This window comes from Barbus barbus (assembly GCF_936440315.1).
Source record: "Barbus barbus genome assembly, chromosome: 6".
In the NCBI taxonomy this organism is placed as follows: Eukaryota; Metazoa; Chordata; class Actinopteri; order Cypriniformes; family Cyprinidae; genus Barbus; species Barbus barbus.
Window position 1 is genome coordinate 11963909 of NC_136734.1, and position 6443 is coordinate 11970351.

The 6443-nt window shown below is 37.9% G+C and overlaps 1 pseudogene across 1 annotated transcript; it reads left to right on the forward strand.

Moving 5' to 3' along the window:
- Window positions 1-502: 502 nt before the first annotated feature.
- LOC306871702 lies at window positions 503-1362 on the forward strand (annotated as a pseudogene). The gene is made up of 5 exons: window positions 503-657; window positions 728-847; window positions 918-965; window positions 1112-1198; window positions 1270-1362. The product of its transcript is annotated as an uncharacterized misc_RNA (transcript).
- The last annotated feature ends 5081 nt before the right edge of the window (window positions 1363-6443 follow it).

The window sequence follows — 6443 nt, forward strand, 5'->3', positions numbered from 1 at the left end:
AGGAAGCTTCGTCTTGTGCCTCAACTAGCTGGCAAAGTTAACTGACTACAGAACAGCTTTTTTCAAAGCTAAAGAAATATAACTACTTTATGAAAATGGCATTGCCATCCACACGTTTTCCTCATGTGAAACATCATCTACCATTACAATGTCAGAAAAAATGAGAAACGTCTTCATGACATAAAAAAGGAATTCAACACAAACATTCACATGAATGTCCACAGCCAGGTTGTGTTAGGAAATCTTTCCCTTACTCACATTCATGTAACAAATACAGCACTATATTCTTAACTGTACTTATGTACTTATTTGTATTTTATAGAAAATCTGTTCTCCACAGAGAAATGCATGGACATGTCACTTGGTAATTTGACTGTTCGGTCCAGTTGCTAAATGTCAGGTTTCTCTTCTCTGGTTATGATGTGTTATTTTCTAATTTTGGTGGTTTAATGTACTTTAAGGACCACTGACAGCACTGCCAGAAAATATTGTGACTGCACAAATGACCGCTGCATCACCAGCCATAACATCAGTCACATCTCCTCAGTCATCAGTTCCAATTACAGAAAAAACAGCTTGTGAACCTACCACTCTTCTGCATTTTTTGGAACTTACAAAGCCTTGGGAGAGGACTGGCATCCATTACAAGAGAAACCGGTGAAAAAATTAACATTATACACACACACACACACACACACACACATATTTATTGTTATTATTATTACAGCTTGATCATGTGCTGGACCGAAATCGCACTGGCAGTGAAATAATTGTGAAGGAGGGGCAAGTGTGCCTTATCCGAGAAGAATTTTGGAGCCTTGGATTGTTGAGGGACATGGACTCCCATGTAAGCAGTCTGTTTTTTGTTATATTTTTTTCTAATTAAACACATTGACTTATCTGAGCATTTATTGCAGATTGGAAACGCCTGCATGGAGCTTATTTGTGAAATGGCTTGGCAAATTGTATGTACCATAAAATGTAACATTCAACTGGTTATAATATTTATATAGATTATGTTTTAACTTGATCCAAATTTAGAAAAAAAAACATTGTTCTAAACTGTGAAAATGTTCATGTCATTGTCAACAGTTTCTTTTCATTCTTGTAGGGCAAGGACATACATTGAGGACTTTTATGTTGTCCCTGTATGGAAAAGAACTCCTCTAACAACATTTTTACTGGATTACTGTTGAGTGTATGTAGTGTATTCACTGTGTGGGAAGTAAAAACTAAATTAAAGGACATAACTGTCCTGATCAATTCTAGGAAGATGCAGACTTGAAAGACCTGTTAGTCTTTCCAGCATGGACAAATGCTAATGGACCAGACCACTTTGTTTTCTGTGTAAGAAAATATTGAAATGTCTAGTGCATACGTTGATTGCTATTGCAATGTGTGTGCTTCTAAAATTAAACACTGAAAAATCTTGGAAGAAGCAATAAGGTTCAAATGAAATGTTTTTACACATTGTAGATAATGATGCCGCTTCGAAGAGAGATGGTGTTTTAGACTTTCTGTACGCAGAGCATGAATCAGGACTTGGAGATGAGGAATACAGGGCAATTTTTAGGTCTAACAATAAACTAAGACATGTTTCAGCCTTTATCTGATATGTGGCTACGTTCCTATAGCCATTTCTATCCATTTCCTAACCGTGTGTTATAGTGCTGTCACTTTTGGCTACGTTCCTATAGCCGTTTCTTGCACTTCTGGCTATGTTCATCTAGCCTTTTTTATGCGTGGTGTTCTAGAGTTGAGGTGAGCTGTTATTGTCAATATTACTGCTAATATGTTCTGTCTACAGGCAAATTGCTTACCAAGTTGATCAAGGGACATGGACTGAAAAGACTGGATATGATTTTCCGGTGAGAAATCAACTTAAAGAATTGTCATTATTTGGCTTTTACAACAGTAAATTGTTTTGTACATTATCCTACAATAAAATTTTTGCTTTACTGATTTTAGGCTTTGCCACGTCAGACAAGAGGGAATGATTGTGGTGTTTTTGTACTCATGGTAAGATTTAAAATTGTTGAGTTCATTTATTTAAAGCTTTTGTAAACATTGTAAATGACTGTGTCTTCTCTCTTTCCAGTACATCCTTTCAATGGTGTGTGGCATTGGGGGTATTTCCAGGAGGTATTTTTTTTATTTATGTAACTTTTATTTTACCAGGCTGTTTTTCTTGTCAGGATGGTGCTTTTATTTATCATAGCTAAAAATGTAACTCGGTGGTGGTGTATTTTATCTTGCTTTACTCTAAGCAACATTTCTTTCAAAAAGGGGCATGGTTGTTGCAAGCACACCCAACATCATGTATTAACAAAAACATGTTGGTTAATTGTTAGACTAAACAGTCTTTCTTTCAGATGGATATGCCTATCATCCGCCGATGGTGGTGCCTTCTACTCATGGAATGATTTCAAATTGATGGGTATGTCGGTATTTTAAAAATTTTGATCTTTTAAATCTTTCAAATTTCAATTTGATATTGTGTCAATACAACAACTTGGAACATGAGTAACAAAACATCCTTAATATCTCTCTTACCTGTGACCAGTTATTATGGATTTAGTCTTGCTTGAAAGCTATGGGCGCAGATTTGCTTTCTGGACTGAGGAGGCAAGAAGTGTATTGGAGGGAAAGACTCTGCCCCTTTTTAGGGTGGAAAGAAGAACCACATCCAATCTTCTGGCACATGCCCAAGCAGTTCAAGATCGGGACAGGAATGAAAAAAGATTAGTGGACTTAATTCTCACATCAAAATCAGCAGAGCAGCATTTGGTGGTAATGATGGTTCCATTTTAAATTACTCCTCCATACTCTGATTATGGTCAATTTAAATATAGTCAAGTGACAATTTAACTATTATTTGCCAAATGTAATTAATGACTTGTGCATTTACATATGAAATGTAATTTCCTTCTATGGCCAAAGGATATACTCAGTGGGAAAAGGTCAAAGTGGTTTCCACTAAAACCCCATTTTCAAGTGCTTGTCTACATTGACAATGAGCAGTCCCTGACAATCCTTTATAACTACATGATAGGAGTTCATAATAAAACCCAAACGCAGCTGATCTACAATGATGAGGTGGAGTTAATTTGTGGATGTCTGTTCCCAGAGGTAAGCCCAAAACATGTTTGAACATGAGCATGTTGTTGTATTTCTATACCGATTTAAAGGCTGTACATCTAATATCACATCATTATCTCAGTTCCCGAAGGTATCATAATAGACGTCTCCATATTTACCTGGTATCCTGAGAGATGTTCAACGATGATCAACAACCTTTACAACCCGGTTTCCGAACCGGCTCAGTCAGGTCCGGGTCTGTTGTAGCTCGATGATAGGATTTTTATTCAAGTTCTGATAACTGGTTATGATGTAATAAAATACTCAGAGTCTGTATATAAAAATTTAACGAATCACCAACACCTTGGTTTTGTTTTATTAAAAACAGTAACTCATAAGCAAAATACAAAATAACAACGAGAAGTCTTCACCACGGAATGACGGCAACGTATGAAGAATGCATCAACCTTTTATAGCTTCTCATTCGTCACCTTCAGTCTCATAACAATAACCTTCTTTCATTTTCCCTTCAGCCCCCCTTCTTTTCTCCACTCGTGCTCCGAACAGATGTACAACTTCTATCAAAAAACACTCCGCAGACGGGGGCAAAAGTTCAAAAGAAAGGGTTAATCCCTTTAACTGCGAAGCGTGCCTATTGCTATTTTAATACATAGGATAAGATCATAACACCTTACATACCTTACACATATATGACTAAACCACTATTTCACACCTCCTAAGGTGTAACTAACACTTACGCTTTGGTTATAGATAGAAGGTCCATCCTGCATGCACATGGGAAGTCGTGGCCTAATGGTTAGAGTGTCTGACTCGTAATCGAAAGGTTGTGGGTTCGAGTCTCCGGTCGGCAGGAATTGTAGGTGGGGGGAGTGAATGTCCAGCGCTCTCTCCACCCTCAATACCACGACTGAGGTGCCCTTGAGCAAGGCACCGAACCCACAACTGCTCCCCGGGCGCCGCAGCATAAATGGCTGCCCACTGCTCCGGGTGTGTGCTCACGGTGTGTTTGTGGATTTATTTCACTACTCACTGCTGTGTGTGTGCACTTGGATGGGTTAAACGCAGAGCACCAATTTCGAGTATGGGTTGACAATACGTCACGACTTTTTACTTTACTTTACATGCAAGATGCATCTCCTGATCTGCAACCTTGTTTTTGCAAAGCAAACATTTCTTAGCACGAAACACTAAAAACCTCAAACAAGTGATACCTGTGCTCTCACACTATACAGCACATTATTTTAACATAACACCTGACCTTTATAGTCCTATAGCTGGAGACTGAAGCTCCATCACTTCTAACTCATTTGTTAACACTTGCAATTCATCTGAGAAATCACAGTTTAATCATTCCCCTCATTAATTTCATTATTCTTTTATTCAACACTTCTTGTTTCCTCATTAACTTGAGAATTTCCTTCATCTTGAAGAGAATCTTCTGGCCCTGTATCTCCCTTCTTGGCCCCCTTGCGACGCTCCTTCCGTTCCTGTTTCTTGGCCTCCTTATCCTGGCGTCGCCGAGCTCCCTGTACTAAAAGATCATTCAAATCAATTTCTATGTTGTCCAGGTGCTTCTTGTGGGTTCCAGCAGAGGGTTGATCAGGAAATGTCATATTTAATAAGCCACATTCTTCTACACCCTCTCTTGGCATTTCATGATCACATTCTCTGGTAAAATGTCCATCTATAGGTATCCTGGTTTCCCTACATTTCATAACAGCTATACCAATTCTTTTACTCATAAACATTTTCTCAACATAAACAATAAAAACATCATCATTTTGTTTATAAAATGACACCTCTTGAAATTTTTTAACTTCTTTATGGGCAAATGGATATGATTTTCTGGGGTTTCGATGTAATAAACATTCATCTATGTCTCTTTCTTTCCTCACAAAACTCCTCAGTGCAGCCCAGGAGAAGCAGACCCTCTCTATGGTTCGCGGGCGGTTTAGAACCGTATACTGGAACCATCCGAGAGTCCTTCTAGCCCACTGGCCGTCTTCCCCTCGGATCAGCACTATAGGGTTCTGTAAAAGAAATTTGAGCCATCTATGAATGATAAACCATAAGTCCCCGTACTTATCAGCATTGTTTCTTTTTCATCCGTCTTGTCACTCTTTGTCTCTTTTTCAACTTGCCCTAAATATTCAAATAATTGAAACACTATGCATGTACGCCCTGACTCCTCTCTAAGTCGTCCAAATTGTCTCCCCATTACACATAATTTGGCCCATATTGGTATATGTAAAATACGCTTATCATCCTTCGCTAATTCTACTACCACAAATTTGTGCATGTGCAACTGCCACCTCCAGTTCACTTCACCGTTAATGGCCATTGCGTGCACTTGACTCCAAATTGGAACTTCTCTTCCCAATCCATCGATTACATTCAAATTTTCTTTTTTCATGCATTTAGTACAATATCGTTGATAGTTAATCAATTCAAAACATATTCTTCGAACTGAGCTCCTACAGCCACCACATCTCTGCGTCACGCTAGACTTTCCCCTTTTCCTTTCAGTTCGTCTCGCCGCCTCCCAAATCATCTGATTTAGGGCTACGTTCCCCACCAGCTCCTGAAAGTTAGGTAAGAAATGGATGTGCTGAACTTGCATTTGCCACTCGTTTGCAGCATCCTACACATTGCTGAAGTTTCTTATGCATCTTATCCCATCTATTTAACATAATCAATATCCCTAACAACAGAATTTCAACATTTTGTAAATAACCTCCTATCAGGAAAGCACTCAAGGTTATGGATCCAATAATCATCCATAAACTTGCTTCTTTCCCATATCTAACAATTAATATCCCCATTAGGAATATAGCATCAATTACAATTATTGTCATTTCACACCATATAACGAAATCATCTCTTTCCAACATCTTGATACTAATATCAATACATAATTTGTATACGCTTGTTACAATCATCGTTATCATTCCTTGAACACCAATCATTTTGCTCGATCCATCAGAAGCTACGATCACATTACAAACCAAAATTATTTTACTAATTCTCTTCATTAATAAAATTCTAATTATCTGCAATAAACCCACAATTAGGTGCCAACAGAGATTTAAGGTCACGCCTTGTATTAGCATCCACATTATATAAATCACACATTCACCAACCTGAATTAAGGTATCTGGAACCGCTTGAAGAACTGCTCCTTTCTCCTCCATAGTTCCATTGCCAGTTTGATTGTCAATTTGTTTGGATGCCATTTCTTAATTTTTTATGAATTTGAATGATAGATCTCTGGTGGTCTAACCCTAAACAATTGTTTTATTTTTCTTTTTTCCAAAATCAAACTAATTTTTTGGTTATGTCCAAAG